This window comes from Hydractinia symbiolongicarpus, chromosome 9 (genome assembly GCF_029227915.1).
Source record: "Hydractinia symbiolongicarpus strain clone_291-10 chromosome 9, HSymV2.1, whole genome shotgun sequence".
NCBI lineage: Eukaryota > Metazoa > Cnidaria > Hydrozoa > Anthoathecata > Hydractiniidae > Hydractinia > Hydractinia symbiolongicarpus.
The window spans coordinates 7,370,764-7,388,081 of record NC_079883.1 but is presented as its reverse complement, the minus strand read 5'-3'; the positions used below and the strand labels follow the sequence as shown (position 1 = coordinate 7,388,081).

The 17,318-nt window shown below is 40.4% G+C and overlaps 11 non-coding genes across 11 annotated transcripts; 8 read left to right on the top strand and 3 right to left on the bottom strand.

Moving 5' to 3' along the window:
* Positions 1 to 3,785: 3,785 nt before the first annotated feature.
* Positions 3,786 to 3,858, top strand: Trnar-acg (transfer RNA arginine (anticodon ACG)). The gene has a single exon. It is a non-coding gene; the product is annotated as a tRNA-Arg (tRNA).
* A 323-nt stretch (positions 3,859 to 4,181) lies between these two features.
* LOC130661512 (U2 spliceosomal RNA) lies at positions 4,182 to 4,371 on the top strand. The gene has a single exon (XR_008988704.1). It is a non-coding gene; the product is annotated as a U2 spliceosomal RNA (small nuclear RNA).
* Positions 4,372 to 4,557: 186 nt separating this feature from the next.
* LOC130660417 (U1 spliceosomal RNA) lies at positions 4,558 to 4,722 on the top strand. Its single transcript, XR_008987617.1, has one exon. It is a non-coding gene; the product is annotated as a U1 spliceosomal RNA (small nuclear RNA).
* Positions 4,723 to 5,070: 348 nt separating this feature from the next.
* LOC130658400 (5S ribosomal RNA) lies at positions 5,071 to 5,189 on the bottom strand. The gene has a single exon (XR_008985615.1). It is a non-coding gene; the product is annotated as a 5S ribosomal RNA (ribosomal RNA).
* A 4,469-nt stretch (positions 5,190 to 9,658) lies between these two features.
* On the top strand, positions 9,659 to 9,731 carry Trnar-acg (transfer RNA arginine (anticodon ACG)). The gene has a single exon. It is a non-coding gene; the product is annotated as a tRNA-Arg (tRNA).
* Positions 9,732 to 10,053: 322 nt separating this feature from the next.
* Positions 10,054 to 10,245, top strand: LOC130660550 (U2 spliceosomal RNA). The gene has a single exon (XR_008987748.1). It is a non-coding gene; the product is annotated as a U2 spliceosomal RNA (small nuclear RNA).
* Positions 10,246 to 10,431: 186 nt separating this feature from the next.
* Positions 10,432 to 10,596, top strand: LOC130659496 (U1 spliceosomal RNA). The gene has a single exon (XR_008986701.1). It is a non-coding gene; the product is annotated as a U1 spliceosomal RNA (small nuclear RNA).
* A 350-nt stretch (positions 10,597 to 10,946) lies between these two features.
* LOC130658388 (5S ribosomal RNA) lies at positions 10,947 to 11,065 on the bottom strand. Its single transcript, XR_008985603.1, has one exon. It is a non-coding gene; the product is annotated as a 5S ribosomal RNA (ribosomal RNA).
* Positions 11,066 to 15,931: 4,866 nt separating this feature from the next.
* LOC130660549 (U2 spliceosomal RNA) lies at positions 15,932 to 16,123 on the top strand. The gene has a single exon (XR_008987747.1). It is a non-coding gene; the product is annotated as a U2 spliceosomal RNA (small nuclear RNA).
* Positions 16,124 to 16,308: 185 nt separating this feature from the next.
* Positions 16,309 to 16,473, top strand: LOC130659495 (U1 spliceosomal RNA). Its single transcript, XR_008986699.1, has one exon. It is a non-coding gene; the product is annotated as a U1 spliceosomal RNA (small nuclear RNA).
* Positions 16,474 to 16,823: 350 nt separating this feature from the next.
* LOC130658376 (5S ribosomal RNA) lies at positions 16,824 to 16,942 on the bottom strand. The gene has a single exon (XR_008985591.1). It is a non-coding gene; the product is annotated as a 5S ribosomal RNA (ribosomal RNA).
* Positions 16,943 to 17,318: the final 376 nt, after the last annotated feature.

The following is a 17,318-nucleotide window of genomic DNA, read 5'->3' as shown; positions in this document are numbered from 1 at the left end:
ATCGAAATCATGTTTTTTTAACCAATCATAATTAAGTATTAAACAAAAGATTTTTTTTTTAACCAATTAAATTGCGTATCGGCGTTTTCGGATCGAATTCGATCCGATTTTTTACTTATAAACAAAAAGTTTTGACTTGCAGTTTAATGCTTATTTACAAGTTAAGTAGCAAAAATTTTTAACCATGTCTGACGCAGCAGCTAAAGGAGGAAAACAGGCACCTAAAGTAGCCAAGAAAGGTGAAAAAAGAGCCGGCAAAAAAAGGAGGAAAGATTGGTGGAACTGGTTGAAAAGAAACGCAAGAGAAAGAGAAAGGAAAGTTATGCTATTTACATCTACAATGTTTTGAAACAAGTTCACCCAGATGTCGGAGTTTCAAGCAAAGCTATGAGCATCATGAACTCATTTGTCAACGACATCTTTGAGCGCATTGCTTCCGAAGCTTCGCGTTTGGCTCTTCAAAACAAAAAGTCGACCATCTCTTCTCGTGAAATCAAACCGCAGTACGTCTTCTCTTGCCTGGAGAACTTGCAAAACACGCAGTCAGTGAAGGAACAAAAGCCGTCACAAAATACACAAGCAGCAAGTAAACCAACGTCTACCAAACACAAACGGTCTTTTTTAAGACCACACATCTTTAAAAAAACATTTACTTGGCGTCACTACAAGTTAACCGAAGTTAATAAAACTTCTAAATAATGTGCTTAAGAACACTAGCCTACATTTAAAATACTTCCCCATGTGTGTGTGTGGATTAGCTTCACTTTTCATACGTATTATTAGCTGTACTTGCAGAAAAGACAAGTACATTGATCCATGTTATTGCTTACATTTAACTTAACCCAGCTTTTCACGGAAACACTCCCAGGCAATTAACCCTACAAAGTATTTCTAAATTTTTTTGTGTCATATATGACATAGTATCGTATAGCAATAAATGTAACTGTGACAAGACTTTACACATTGTGTAATTTGGAAGCGTGCACAAAGTAATGTTTTAAAAGATTTGTGGCTATAAAAATAGCCGTTTTTGTTGAGCAATGACAACGCTTAACCTCCGAATCCGTAAAGAGTTCTTCCTTGACGTTTTAAGGCATAAACAACATCCATAGCGGTAACGGTCTTGCGTTTAGCGTGCTCTGTGTAGGTTACAGCATCACGAATAACATTCTCTAAGAAAACCTTCAGTACACCTCTGGTTTCCTCATAGATAAGGCCAGAGATACGTTTGACACCACCTCGTCGAGCAAGACGTCGAATAGCAGGTTTTGTGATTCCCTGAATGTTATCACGAAGAATTTTTCGGTGACGTTTAGCACCTCCTTTTCCCAATCCTTTACCTCCTTTTCCGCGTCAGACATATTGATATAGTTGCGTACAGAACGAGTACAAAAACAACGTTTGAGTTAACAGAATTCAGACAGCTTTAAAAAGAGGCCATAAAATTACCTACTGCTCGTGGAAACACCCTAATTAACCAATAGAGTTGCGTCATTACAAAATGTTCCGAACATTTTGTACATTTTTTTAAGTAAAACTGTAGTTTTTTTAAAATTCGTGGTCTTAATGTTTCAGTAAGGCAATAATTTGGCATCGTTGGAATTCGCCAAACCTTCTGCTACTTACTAAAAAAAAAAAAAGTCAAAAGCTTTTGTGTATCAGAAGATACAGCCGTTTTCCCGTAGCCAAAAACACAGATTTTATAAAAATGTTAAAGTAATGAGCGTAATGTCATTATGCAGCCAATCAGAAATTACTTTCTTAGCACCAATCAAATGGTTTGTTTTGAACCTTAGCTGTCAATCAATATGAGAAATAAAACTTTGGCGCGATAGTGCATTTTAGACCGTCTTGTGTATCCGTACTACATCGACTTCTTAAAATATGGCTCGTACAAAGCAAACTGCACGTAAATCTACTGGAGGAAAGGCTCCACGAAAACAACTCGCCACTAAAGCTGCGAGGAAAAGCGCACCAGCTACTGGAGGAGTGAAAAAACCACATCGTTACAGACCTGGTACAGTTGCTCTCAGAGAAATCAGAAGATACCAGAAGTCAACCGAGCTCTTGATCCGCAAGTTGCCTTTCCAGCGTCTTGTGCGAGAAATTGCTCAGGACTTCAAAACAGATCTGCGATTCCAGAGCACAGCCGTTATGGCTCTGCAAGAGGCTTCTGAAGCGTACCTTGTTGGCTTGTTCGAGGATACTAACTTGTGTGCCATTCACGCAAAACGAGTTACAATCATGCCTAAAGACATCCAGTTGGCAAGAAGAATTCGTGGGGAACGTGCCTAAGCATCTTACCAAACAAAAAACGGCTATTTTTATAGCCACACATCCATAAAAAATATTACGGCTAGCTTTTTATATCAAACTTTGTTCTGCTTTCTGTTTAAATTTTATGCTACATAAAAATTTTATGCTACATAAAGTTTGACAATGTTAAAAATATGAAGGGCAAGAAAAGTAAAAGCAAGAAAATAAGAAATTTAAAAACGAAAATACTTAAACTTAGGAATCTAATCTTAAAATTACTCTTTTTTAACTGTTTAAGTGACTTAAACAAGTTTAACTTTGTACAAGATAATGTTTTTTGTAAATGTGTGGCTATAAAAATAGCCGTTTGTTAATGTAATAGCCAGATACACACAAATTATTTTTTTGCGGTCTTCTTTGCTGCCTTTTTGGGAGTCTTTTTGACCTTCTTTGCTGCAGGTTTTTTAGCAACAGGCTTCTTTGTGGGTTTCTTAGCTGCTGGTTTCTTAGCCGAGGCTTTCTTTGTGGCAGGCTTCTTTGCTGCTTTCTTTGGCGTGCTCTTCTTTGCTGGCTTCTTTTTTGGTGTACTTTTCTTTGCAGTAGGCTTCTTTGCCGTTGGCTTTTTTGCTGCGGCCTTTTTCTTAGGTTTTTCTTTTTTTACCTGACCTAGCTTGAATGATCCAGAAGCACCAGTGCCTTTAGTTTGAATCAAATCGCCTGATGTTACTCCTCGTTTAAGAGCCATTTTCAGATGATGATCTGAGTTTTCAGCAACTTTGTAATTTGCATGAATATATTTTGTAATAGCTTGGCGAGATGAACCACCGCGTTCCTTTAGGGTAGCGATAGCAGCCTTGATCATGTCCACATATTTAGGGTGATCAGCTGTCTTCTTTGCAGCAGGTTTCTTCTTGGGTGCGATTTTCTTTGGAGAAGCTGCTTCACTCATTTTTAATGTTTTCTTACAACAATCCAACGATAAACGATGCTTGTTATCACAGTAGAAGTATACTAAACATTACCGTGTAAATGAGATATAATTTAAGACGGTGCGAAGTATGCGGACGTAAAAGTACCACTCCCGGGAATTGATTTGGCGCGAAAACAGAAATGTGTGTTTTCTGTACATCGGTATAATGTCCGTTTTGGGTGCCGCGACTATGCGAAAGCATGTTAATTTTTATTTGTAGCACGACGCAATAGTCTGAAAGAGAAGCTGCTGGAGTTTGAGGTCTTCAGCATTACATCTACTCTGTTAATTTGGGCTTCTTCCGCGCCCGTGTTAGGATTTTCATAAAGCGTTCTTTGGTTTGCGTTGCGTATGTCGGCCTACATCATCGACACGGCCTGTTTCCGGCTATTAGGAGCAATTCATATATTGGGCACTGCGTTTCGACTTTTTATTAGACCACAGTAAAAAAATTCACTCACAGAAGTCCCTTTCTTTCATGGCTACAAACACGAAGAATTCTGTCGTAAGTAAAACGAATGCGCAAGCCAAAATAACGATGGGGCGAAGTCATAAGCATGGCCCTGTGGCCCAATGGATAAGGCATCTGACTACGAATCAGGGGATTCCAGGTTCGACTCCTGGCAGGGTCGCACTGTCGCATTTCGGCTGCATGGTCTACTGTGTAACGCGCGCGCACGTTCTGGCGTAATGCGTTGATAAACGGAATGTACGCAGTCATATTGGAAAGTAATATCACGCACTTAGTATCGTCGCCTTTGTTAGCATTCATGTAAGTTACCATCCACTCGCTACAGTCGCTCTCCATCCTACGGCTAAATCAACAGCCGTGATTTTTACTATGTCGCCGTCCATCCGTACGCGGGTGACAGTTGTAAGCTTTACAGTAACGTGACATGCTCCACAAGCAGTTACGGTGTGTGGACGATGCCTATCATGGCAACGCTTGTTCTTTATCGCTTCTCGGCCTAATGGCTAAGATCAAGTGTAGTATCTGTTCTTATCAGTTTAATATCTGGTAGGCCATTCTCTGAATGGTCAGTATATTAATCTGATTTTTGGCCTTGGTCATGGAGGTGGATTCATTCACGCCGTGACCACGGTTGCCTTGGTGTTGCACTATTACCGATGGCGGCCCACATAAGCAATAAAAGAATAATAGCAGTCCTCTTTCCGACGGCACTCTGCATAGTCTACGGCGGGAAACAAAACGCGTACACTGGGGGAGAATACAGCCTATGCCCCGCGACACGGCAGTTTATAACACACTCAAGCCACAAGCATTAACAAACTTTGAAGGGTACCCTCATGCTACGGTGCAGTCCCAACTCATACTTACCTGACGGGGAAGTAAAGACTGATCAATGAGGGTTTTCTTCCAGAGTGAGGCTCTTGCATTGCACTACGCTTGGGCTGACCTCTGCGATTACTGCAAACGTCAGTAACTCGACCGTACAATTTCTGGTAGTGGGGGCCTGCGTCCGCGCTCGCCCCTCCTTAAGTCAAAATGAATGAGCTTAGAAAAGTTGCGCGGGCCAAATGTCGGTGGTGACTTAAACGCTAAGGTAAACCTCGCTTGGCTGTTACGAAACGTGATTGCGATATAAGTCCTCGGAAGGCGGCGGAATTTTATTTTATTTGCCATTCCGTCAGGGTTATTGGATGATCGGCAATAGATCGAGTTTGTATGCATTTGAAAGCTCTTTTTCTCGTACTATCACCTGAAAATGTCGTAGGAAAATGTCATAGGAAACACTTTCAACAACCGCCACGTTCCTTAATTGTTATAACAAGAAATATATCACAGCACCATTGAAATGAAAAGGCAACAAATGAAAATGAAAAGCCTACGACACCGGGAGTTCCCAGGCGGTCCCCCATCCAAGTACTATCCCGGCCCGACGATGCTTAACTTCCGTGATCAGACGAGAACGGGTGTGTTCATCGTGGTATGGCCGTAGACATTAGTAGGGGCAAATACGTGCAATTTATTTTGACGTTGTGATCAAATTTTTTTATTTAATTTCTTTGAGTTACTTAGGACAAGGCGTATGCATGGATTATCTATTAGACTTTAAGGTTATAGTTTTGTGAAAAAAACAATGTTTTTTTAAAGATGTGTGGCTATAAAAATAGCCGTTGTTTTCTGAGTGTAGCGGTTTACTTCTTCTGTCCTTTGTCGTTCTTCTTTGGGAGTAAGACAGCTTGAATGTTTGGCAAAACACCACCAGCTGCAATGGTTACACCGCTCAAAAGTTTGTTTAATTCTTCATCATTACGAACAGCCAATTGTAAATGTCTTGGAATATCCTAGCTTTTTTGTTGTCTCTTGCTGCGTTACCAGCCAACTCCAATATCTCAGCAGATAAATATTCCAAGACGGCTGCTAGTAAACTGGTGCTCCAGATCCAATTCGGTTAGCATAGTGCCCTCTACGAAGGAATCTATGCACTCTACCGACTGGAAATTGAAGTCCAGCTCTTGAGGATCTTGTCTTGGCTTTAGCCTTAGCTTTTCCACCTTTTCCACGTCCAGACATAACTGCGATTTGATTTGTAAGTTAATACAAAAACGTACGAATATTTAACGTAAGTGTTAACGAAATAAACTTTACTCGTTTTTTCATCATAAAAATAGGATCGAAATCATGTTTTTTTAACCAATCATAATTAAGTATTAAACAAAAGATTTTTTTTTTAACCAATTAAATTGCGTATCGGCGTTTTCGGATCGAATTCGATCCGATTTTTTTACTTATAAACAAAAAGTTTTGACTTGCAGTTTAATGCTTATTTACAAGTTAAGTAGCAAAAATTTTTAACCATGTCTGACGCAGCAGCTAAAGGAGGAAAACAGGCACCTAAAGTAGCCAAGAAAGGTGAAAAAAGAGCCGGCAAAAAAGGAGGGAAAGATTGGTGGAACTGGTGAAAAGAAACGCAAGAGAAAGAGAAAGGAAAGTTATGCTATTTACATCTACAATGTTTTGAAACAAGTTCACCCAGATGTCGGAGTTTCAAGCAAAGCTATGAGCATCATGAACTCATTTGTCAACGACATCTTTGAGCGCATTGCTTCGAAGCTTCGCGTTTGGCTCTTCAAAACAAAAAGTCGACCATCTCTTCTCGTGAAATTCAAACCGCAGTACGTCTTCTCTTGCCTGGAGAACTTGCAAAACACGCAGTCAGTGAAGGAACAAAAGCCGTCACAAAATACACAAGCAGCAAGTAAACCAACGTCTACCAAACACAAACGGTCTTTTTTAAGACCACACATCTTTAAAAAAACATTTACTTGGCGTCACTACAAGTTAACCGAAGTTAATAAAACTTCTAAATAATGTGCTTAAGAACACTAGCCTACATTTAAAATACTTCCCCATGTGTGTGTGTGGATTAGCTTCACTTTTCATACGTATTATTAGCTGTACTTGCAGAAAAGACAAGTACATTGATCCATGTTATTGCTTACATTTAACTTAACCCAGCTTTTCACGGAAACACTCCCAGGCAAATTAACCCTACAAAGTATTTCTAAATTTTTTTTGTGTCATATATGACATAGTATCGTATTAGCAATAAATGTAACTGTGACAAGACTTTACACATTGTGTAATTTGGAAGCGTGCACAAAGTAATGTTTTAAAAGATTTGTGGCTATAAAAATAGCCGTTTTTGTTGAGCAATGACAACGCTTAACCTCCGAATCCGTAAAGAGTTCTTCCTTGACGTTTTAAGGCATAAACAACATCCATAGCGGTAACGGTCTTGCGTTTAGCGTGCTCTGTGTAGGTTACAGCATCACGAATAACATTCTCTAAGAAAACCTTCAGTACACCTCTGGTTTCCTCATAGATAAGGCCAGAGATACGTTTGACACCACCTCGTCGAGCAAGACGCCGAATAGCAGGTTTTGTGATTCCCTGAATGTTATCACGAAGAATTTTTCGGTGACGTTTAGCACCTCCTTTTCCCAATCCTTTACCTCCTTTTCCGCGTCCAGACATATTGATATAGTTGCGTACAGAACGAGTACAAAAACAACGTTTGAGTTAACAGAATTCAGACAGCTTTAAAAAGAGGCCATAAAATTACCTACTGCTCGTGGAAACACCCTAATTAACCAATAGAGTTGCGTCATTACAAAATGTTCCGAACATTTTGTACATTTTTTTAAGTAAAACTGTAGTTTTTTTAAAAATTCGTGGTCTTAATGTTTCAGTAAGGCAATAAATTTGGCATCGTTGGAATTCGCCAAACCTTCTGCTACTTACTAAAAAAAAAAAAAGTCAAAAGCTTTTGTGTATCAGAAGATACAGCCGTTTTCCCGTAGCCAAAAAACACAGATTTTATAAAAATGTTAAAGTAATGAGCGTAATGTCATTATGCAGCCAATCAGAAATTACTTTCTTAGCACCAATCAAATGGTTTGTTTTGAACCTTAGCTGTCAATCAATATGAGAAATAAAACTTTGGCGCGATAGTGCATTTTAGACCGTCTTGTGTATCCGTACTACATCGACTTCTTAAAATATGGCTCGTACAAAGCAAACTGCACGTAAATCTACTGGAGGAAAGGCTCCACGAAAACAACTCGCCACTAAAGCTGCGAGGAAAAGCGCACCAGCTACTGGAGGAGTGAAAAAACCACATCGTTACAGACCTGGTACAGTTGCTCTCAGAGAAATCAGAAGATACCAGAAGTCAACCGAGCTCTTGATCCGCAAGTTGCCTTTCCAGCGTCTTGTGCGAGAAATTGCTCAGGACTTCAAAACAGATCTGCGATTCCAGAGCACAGCCGTTATGGCTCTGCAAGAGGCTTCTGAAGCGTACCTTGTTGGCTTGTTCGAGGATACTAACTTGTGTGCCATTCACGCAAAACGAGTTACAATCATGCCTAAAGACATCCAGTTGGCAAGAAGAATTCGTGGGGAACGTGCCTAAGCATCTTACCAAACAAAAAACGGCTATTTTTATAGCCACACATCCATAAAAAATATTACGGCTAGCTTTTTATATCAAACTTTGTCCTGCTTTCTGTTTAAATTTTATGCTACATAAAAATTTTATGCTACATAAAGTTTGACAATGTTAAAAATATGAAGGGCAAGAAAAGTAAAAGCAAGAAAATAAGAAATTTAAAAACGAAAATACTTAAACTTAGGGAATCTAATCTTAAATTTACTCTTTTTTAACTGTTTAAGTGACTTAAACAAGTTTAACTTTGTACCAAGATAATGTTTTTTTGTAAATGTGTGGCTATAAAAATAGCCGTTTGTTAATGTAATAGCCAGATACACACAAATTATTTTTTTGCGGTCTTCTTTGCTGCCTTTTTGGGAGTCTTTTTGACCTTCTTTGCTGCAGGTTTTTTAGCAACAGGCTTCTTTGTGGGTTTCTTAGCTGCTGGTTTCTTAGCCGAGGCTTTCTTTGTGGCAGGCTTCTTTGCTGCTTTCTTTGGCGTGCTCTTCTTTGCTGGCTTCTTTTTTGGTGTACTTTTCTTTGCAGTAGGCTTCTTTGCCGTTGGCTTTTTTGCTGCGGCCTTTTTCTTAGGTTTTTCTTTTTTTACCTGACCTAGCTTGAATGATCCAGAAGCACCAGTGCCTTTAGTTTGAATCAAATCGCCTGATGTTACTCCTCGTTTAAGAGCCATTTTCAGATGATGATCTGAGTTTTCAGCAACTTTGTAATTTGCATGAATATATTTTGTAATAGCTTGGCGAGATGAACCACCGCGTTCCTTTAGGGTAGCGATAGCAGCCTTGATCATGTCCACATATTTAGGGTGATCAGCTGTCTTCTTTGCAGCAGGTTTCTTCTTGGGTGCGATTTTCTTTGGAGAAGCTGCTTCACTCATTTTTAATGTTTTCTTACAACAATCCAACGATAAACGATGCTTGTTATCACAGTAGAAGTATACTAAACATTACCGTGTAAATGAGATATAATTTAAGACGGTGCGAAGTATGCGGACGTAAAAGTACCACTCCCGGGAATTGATTTGGCGCGAAAACAGAAATGTGTGTTTCTGTACATCGTATAATGTCCGTTTTGGGTGCCGCGACTATGCGAAAGCATGTTAATTTTTATTTGTAGTACGACGCAATAGTCTGCAAGAGAAGCTGCTGGAGTTTGAGGTCTTCAGCATTACATCTAGTCTGTTAATTTGGGCTTCTTCCGCGCTCGTGTTAGGATTTTCATAAAGCGTTCTTTGGTTTGCGTTGCGTATGTCGGCCTACATCATCGACACGGCCTGTTTCCGGCTATTAGGAGCAATTCATATATTGGGCACTGCGTTTCGACTTTTTTATTAGACCACAGTAAAAAAATTCACTCACAGAAGTCCCTTTCTTTCATGGCTACAAACACGAAGAATTCTGTCGTAAGTAAAACGAATGCGCAAGCCAAAATGACGATGGGGCGAAGTCATAAGCATGGCCCTGTGGCCCAATGGATAAGGCATCTGACTACGAATCAGGGGATTCCAGGTTCGACTCCTGGCAGGGTCGCACTGTCGCATTTCGGCTGCATGGTCTACTGTGTAACGCGCGCGCACGTTCTGGCGTAATGCGTTGATAAACGGAATGTACGCAGACATATTGGAAAGTAATATCACGCACTTAGTATCGTCGCCTTTGTTAGCATTCATGTAAGTTACCATCCACTCGCTACAGTCGCTCTCCATCCTACGGCTAAATCAACAGCCGTGATTTTTACTATGTCGCCGTCCATCCGTACGCGGTGACAGTTGTAAGCTTTACAGTAACGTGACATGCTCCACAAGCAGTTACGGTGTGTGGACGATGCCTATCATGGCAACGCTTGTTCTTTATCGCTTCTCGGCCTAATGGCTAAGATCAAGTGTAGTATCTGTTCTTATCAGTTTAATATCTGGTAGGCCATTCTCTGAATGGTCAGTATATTAATCTGATTTTTGGCCTTGGGTCATGGAGGTGGATTCATTCACGCCGTGACCACGGGTTGCCTTGGTGTTGCACTATTACCGATGGCGGCCCACATAAGCAATAAAAGAATAATAGCAGTCCTCTTTCCGACGGCACTCTGCATAGTCTACGGCGGGAACAAAACGCGTACACTGGGGGAGAATACAGCCTATGCCCCGCGACACGGCAGTTTATAACACACTCAAGCCACAAGCATTAACAAACTTTGAAGGGTACCCTCATGCTACGGTGCTAGTTCCAACTCATACTTACCTGACGGGGAAGTAAAGACTGATCAATGAGGGTTTTCTTCCAGAGTGAGGCTCTTGCATTGCACTACGCTTGGGCTGACCTCTGCGATTACTGCAAACGTCAGTAACTCGACCGTACAATTTCTGGTAGTGGGGGCCTGCGTCCGCGCTCGCCCCCTCCTTAAGTCAAAATGAATGAGCTTAGAAAAGTTGCGCGGCCAAATGTCGGTGTTGACTTAAACGCTAAGGTAAAACCTCGCTTGGCTGTTACGAAACGTGATTGCGATATAAGTCCTCGGAAGGCGGCGGAATTTTATTTTATTTGCCATTCCGTCAGGGTTATTGGATGATCGGCAATAGATCGAGTTTGTATGCATTTGAAAGCTCTTTTTTCTCGTACTATCACCTGAAAATGTCGTAGGAAAATGTCATAGGAAACACTTTCAACAACCGCCACGTTCCTTAATTGTTATAACAAGAAATATATCACAGCACCATTGAAATGAAAAGGCAACAAATGAAAATGAAAAGCCTACGACACCGGGAGTTCCCAGGCGGTCCCCCATCCAAGTACTATCCCGGCCCGACGATGCTTAACTTCCGTGATCAGACGAGAACGGGTGTGTTCATCGTGGTATGGCCGTAGACATTAGTAGGGGCAAATACGTGCAATTTATTTTGACGTTGTGATCAAATTTTTTTATTTAATTTCTTTGAGTTACTTAGGACAAGGCGTATGCATGGATTATCTATTAGACTTTAAGGTTATAGTTTTGTGAAAAAAACAATGTTTTTTTAAAGATGTGTGGCTATAAAAATAGCCGTTGTTTTCTGAGTGTAGCGGTTTACTTCTTCTGTCCTTTGTCGTTCTTCTTTGGGAGTAAGACAGCTTGAATGTTTGGCAAAACACCACCAGCTGCAATGGTTACACCGCTCAAAAGTTTGTTTAATTCTTCATCATTACGAACAGCCAATTGTAAATGTCTTGGAATAATCCTAGCTTTTTTGTTGTCTCTTGCTGCGTTACCAGCCAACTCCAATATCTCAGCAGATAAATATTCCAAGACGGCTGCTAAGTAAACTGGTGCTCCAGATCCAATTCGGTTAGCATAGTGCCCTCTACGAAGGAATCTATGCACTCTACCGACTGGAAATTGAAGTCCAGCTCTTGAGGATCTTGTCTTGGCTTTAGCCTTAGCTTTTCCACCTTTTCCACGTCCAGACATAACTGCGATTTGATTTGTAAGTTAATACAAAAACGTACGAATATTTAACGTAAGTGTTAACGAAATAAACTTTACTCGTTTTTTCATCATAAAAATAGGATCGAAATCATGTTTTTTTAACCAATCATAATTAAGTATTAAACAAAAGATTTTTTTTTTAACCAATTAAATTGCGTATCGGCGTTTTCGGATCGAATTCGATCCGATTTTTTTACTTATAAACAAAAAGTTTTGACTTGCAGTTTAATGCTTATTTACAAGTTAAGTAGCAAAAATTTTTAACCATGTCTGACGCAGCAGCTAAAGGAGGGAAAACAGGCACCTAAAGTAGCCAAGAAAGGTGAAAAAAGAGCCGGCAAAAAAGGAGGAAAGATTGGTGGAACTGGTGAAAAGAAACGCAAGAGAAAGAGAAAGGAAAGTTATGCTATTTACATCTACAATGTTTTGAAACAAGTTCACCCAGATGTCGGAGTTTCAAGCAAAGCTATGAGCATCATGAACTCATTTGTCAACGACATCTTTGAGCGCATTGCTTCCGAAGCTTCGCGTTTGGCTCTTCAAAACAAAAAGTCGACCATCTCTTCTCGTGAAATTCAAACCGCAGTACGTCTTCTCTTGCCTGGAGAACTTGCAAAACACGCAGTCAGTGAAGGAACAAAAGCCGTCACAAAATACACAAGCAGCAAGTAAACCAACGTCTACCAAACACAAACGGTCTTTTTTAAGACCACACATCTTTAAAAAAACATTTACTTGGCGTCACTACAAGTTAACCGAAGTTAATAAAACTTCTAAATAATGTGCTTAAGAACACTAGCCTACATTTAAAATACTTCCCCATGTGTGTGTGTGGATTAGCTTCACTTTTCATACGTATTATTAGCTGTACTTGCAGAAAAGACAAGTACATTGATCCATGTTATTGCTTACATTTAACTTAACCCAGCTTTTCACGGAAACACTCCCAGGCAAATTAACCCTACAAAGTATTTCTAAATTTTTTTTGTGTCATATATGACATAGTATCGTATAGCAATAAATGTAACTGTGACAAGACTTTACACATTGTGTAATTTGGAAGCGTGCACAAAGTAATGTTTTAAAAGATTTGTGGCTATAAAAATAGCCGTTTTTGTTGAGCAATGACAACGCTTAACCTCCGAATCCGTAAAGAGTTCTTCCTTGACGTTTTAAGGCATAAACAACATCCATAGCGGTAACGGTCTTGCGTTTAGCGTGCTCTGTGTAGGTTACAGCATCACGAATAACATTCTCTAAGAAAACCTTCAGTACACCTCTGGTTTCCTCATAGATAAGGCCAGAGATACGTTTGACACCACCTCGTCGAGCAAGACGTCGAATAGCAGGTTTTGTGATTCCCTGAATGTTATCACGAAGAATTTTTCGGTGACGTTTAGCACCTCCTTTTCCCAATCCTTTACCTCCTTTTCCGCGTCCAGACATATTGATATAGTTGCGTACAGAACGAGTACAAAAACAACGTTTGAGTTAACAGAATTCAGACAGCTTTAAAAAGAGGCCATAAAATTACCTACTGCTCGTGGAAACACCCTAATTAACCAATAGAGTTGCGTCATTACAAAATGTTCCGAACATTTTGTACATTTTTTTAAGTAAAACTGTAGTTTTTTTAAAAATTCGTGGTCTTAATGTTTCAGTAAGGCAATAAATTTGGCATCGTTGGAATTCGCCAAACCTTCTGCTACTTACTAAAAAAAAAAAAAGTCAAAAGCTTTTGTGTATCAGAAGATACAGCCGTTTTCCCGTAGCCAAAAAACACAGATTTTATAAAAATGTTAAAGTAATGAGCGTAATGTCATTATGCAGCCAATCAGAAATTACTTTCTTAGCACCAATCAAATGGTTTGTTTTGAACCTTAGCTGTCAATCAATATGAGAAATAAAACTTTGGCGCGATAGTGCATTTTAGACCGTCTTGTGTATCCGTACTACATCGACTTCTTAAAATATGGCTCGTACAAAGCAAACTGCACGTAAATCTACTGGAGGAAAGGCTCCACGAAAACAACTCGCCACTAAAGCTGCGAGGAAAAGCGCACCAGCTACTGGAGGAGTGAAAAAACCACATCGTTACAGACCTGGTACAGTTGCTCTCAGAGAAATCAGAAGATACCAGAAGTCAACCGAGCTCTTGATCCGCAAGTTGCCTTTCCAGCGTCTTGTGCGAGAAATTGCTCAGGACTTCAAAACAGATCTGCGATTCCAGAGCACAGCCGTTATGGCTCTGCAAGAGGCTTCTGAAGCGTACCTTGTTGGCTTGTTCGAGGATACTAACTTGTGTGCCATTCACGCAAAACGAGTTACAATCATGCCTAAAGACATCCAGTTGGCAAGAAGAATTCGTGGGGAACGTGCCTAAGCATCTTACCAAACAAAAAACGGCTATTTTTATAGCCACACATCCATAAAAAATATTACGGCTAGCTTTTTATATCAAACTTTGTTCTGCTTTCTGTTTAAATTTTATGCTACATAAAAATTTTATGCTACATAAAGTTTGACAATGTTAAAAATATGAAGGGCAAGAAAAGTAAAAGCAAGAAAATAAGAAATTTAAAAACGAAAATACTTAAACTTAGGGAATCTAATCTTAAAATTACTCTTTTTTAACTGTTTAAGTGACTTAAACAAGTTTAACTTTGTACCAAGATAATGTTTTTTTGTAAATGTGTGGCTATAAAAATAGCCGTTTGTTAATGTAATAGCCAGATACACACAAATTATTTTTTTGCGGTCTTCTTTGCTGCCTTTTTGGGAGTCTTTTTGACCTTCTTTGCTGCAGGTTTTTTAGCAACAGGCTTCTTTGTGGGTTTCTTAGCTGCTGGTTTCTTAGCCGAGGCTTTCTTTGTGGCAGGCTTCTTTGCTGCTTTCTTTGGCGTGCTCTTCTTTGCTGGCTTCTTTTTTGGTGTACTTTTCTTTGCAGTAGGCTTCTTTGCCGTTGGCTTTTTTGCTGCGGCCTTTTTCTTAGGTTTTTCTTTTTTTACCTGACCTAGCTTGAATGATCCAGAAGCACCAGTGCCTTTAGTTTGAATCAAATCGCCTGATGTTACTCCTCGTTTAAGAGCCATTTTCAGATGATGATCTGAGTTTTCAGCAACTTTGTAATTTGCATGAATATATTTTGTAATAGCTTGGCGAGATGAACCACCGCGTTCCTTTAGGGTAGCGATAGCAGCCTTGATCATGTCCACATATTTAGGGTGATCAGCTGTCTTCTTTGCAGCAGGTTTCTTCTTGGGTGCGATTTTCTTTGGAGAAGCTGCTTCACTCATTTTTAATGTTTTCTTACAACAATCCAACGATAAACGATGCTTGTTATCACAGTAGAAGTATACTAAACATTACCGTGTAAATGAGATATAATTTAAGACGGTGCGAAGTATGCGGACGTAAAAGTACCACTCCCGGGAATTGATTTGGCGCGAAAACAGAAATGTGTGTTTCTGTACATCGTATAATGTCCGTTTTGGGAGCCGCGACTATGCGAAAGCATGTTAATTTTTATTTGTAGCACGACGCAATAGTCTGAAAGAGAAGCTGCTGGAGTTTGAGGTCTTCAGCATTACATCTACTCTGTTAATTTGGGCTTCTTCCGCGCCCGTGTTAGGATTTTCATAAAGCGTTCTTTGGTTTGCGTTGCGTATGTCGGCCTACATCATCGACACGGCCTGTTTCCGGCTATTAGGAGCAATTCATATATTGGGCACTGCGTTTCGACTTTTTTATTAGACCACAGTAAAAAAATTCACTCACAGAAGTCCCTTTCTTTCATGGCTACAAACACGAAGAATTCTGTCGTAAGTAAAACGAATGCGCAAGCCAAAATAACGATGGGGCGAAGTCATAAGCATCGCCCTGTGGCCCAATGGATAAGGCATCTGACTACGAATCAGGGGATTCCAGGTTCGACTCCTGGCAGGGTCGCACTGTCGCATTTCGGCTGCATGGTCTACTGTGTAACGCGCGCGCACGTTCTGGCGTAATGCGTTGATAAACGGAATGTACGCAGTCATATTGGAAAGTAATATCACGCACTTAGTATCGTCGCCTTTGTTAGCATTCATGTAAGTTACCATCCACTCGCTACAGTCGCTCTCCATCCTACGGCTAAATCAACAGCCGTGATTTTTACTATGTCGCCGTCCATCCGTACGCGGTGACAGTTGTAAGCTTTACAGTAACGTGACATGCTCCACAAGCAGTTACGGTGTGTGGACGATGCCTATCATGGCAACGCTTGTTCTTTATCGCTTCTCGGCCTAATGGCTAAGATCAAGTGTAGTATCTGTTCTTATCAGTTTAATATCTGGTAGGCCATTCTCTGAATGGTCAGTATATTAATCTGATTTTTGGCCTTGGGTCATGGAGGTGGATTCATTCACGCCGTGACCACGGGTTGCCTTGGTGTTGCACTATTACCGATGGCGGCCCACATAAGCAATAAAAGAATAATAGCAGTCCTCTTTCCGACGGCACTCTGCATAGTCTACGGCGGGAACAAAACGCGTACACTGGGGGAGAATACAGCCTATGCCCCGCGACACGGCAGTTTATAACACACTCAAGCCACAAGCATTAACAAACTTTGAAGGGTACCCTCATGCTACGGTGCAGTTCCAACTCATACTTACCTGACGGGGAAGTAAAGACTGATCAATGAGGGTTTTCTTCCAGAGTGAGGCTCTTGCATTGCACTACGCTTGGGCTGACCTCTGCGATTACTGCAAACGTCAGTAACTCGACCGTACAATTTCTGGTAGTGGGGGCCTGCGTCCGCGCTCGCCCCCTCCTTAAGTCAAAATGAATGAGCTTAGAAAAGTTGCGCGGCCAAATGTCGGTGGTGACTTAAACGCTAAGGTAAAACCTCGCTTGGCTGTTACGAAACGTGATTGCGATATAAGTCCTCGGAAGGCGGCGGAATTTTATTTTATTTGCCATTCCGTCAGGGTTATTGGATGATCGGCAATAGATCGAGTTTGTATGCATTTGAAAGCTCTTTTTTCTCGTACTATCACCTGAAAATGTCGTAGGAAAATGTCATAGGAAACACTTTCAACAACCGCCACGTTCCTTAATTGTTATAACAAGAAATATATCACAGCACCATTGAAATGAAAAGGCAACAAATGAAAATGAAAAGCCTACGACACCGGGAGTTCCCAGGCGGTCCCCCATCCAAGTACTATCCCGGCCCGACGATGCTTAACTTCCGTGATCAGACGAGAACGGGTGTGTTCATCGTGGTATGGCCGTAGACATTAGTAGGGGCAAATACGTGCAATTTATTTTGACGTTGTGATCAAATTTTTTTATTTAATTTCTTTGAGTTACTTAGGACAAGGCGTATGCATGGATTATCTATTAGACTTTAAGGTTATAGTTTTGTGAAAAAAACAATGTTTTTTTAAAGATGTGTGGCTATAAAAATAGCCGTTGTTTTCTGAGTGTAGCGGTTTACTTCTTCTGTCCTTTGTCGTTCTTCTTTGGGAGTAAGACAGCTTGAATGTTTGGCAAAACACCACCAGCTGCAATGGTTACACCGCTCAAAAGTTTGTTTAATTCTTCATCATTACGAACAGCCAATTGTAAATGTCTTGGAATAATCCTAGCTTTTTTGTTGTCTCTTGCTGCGT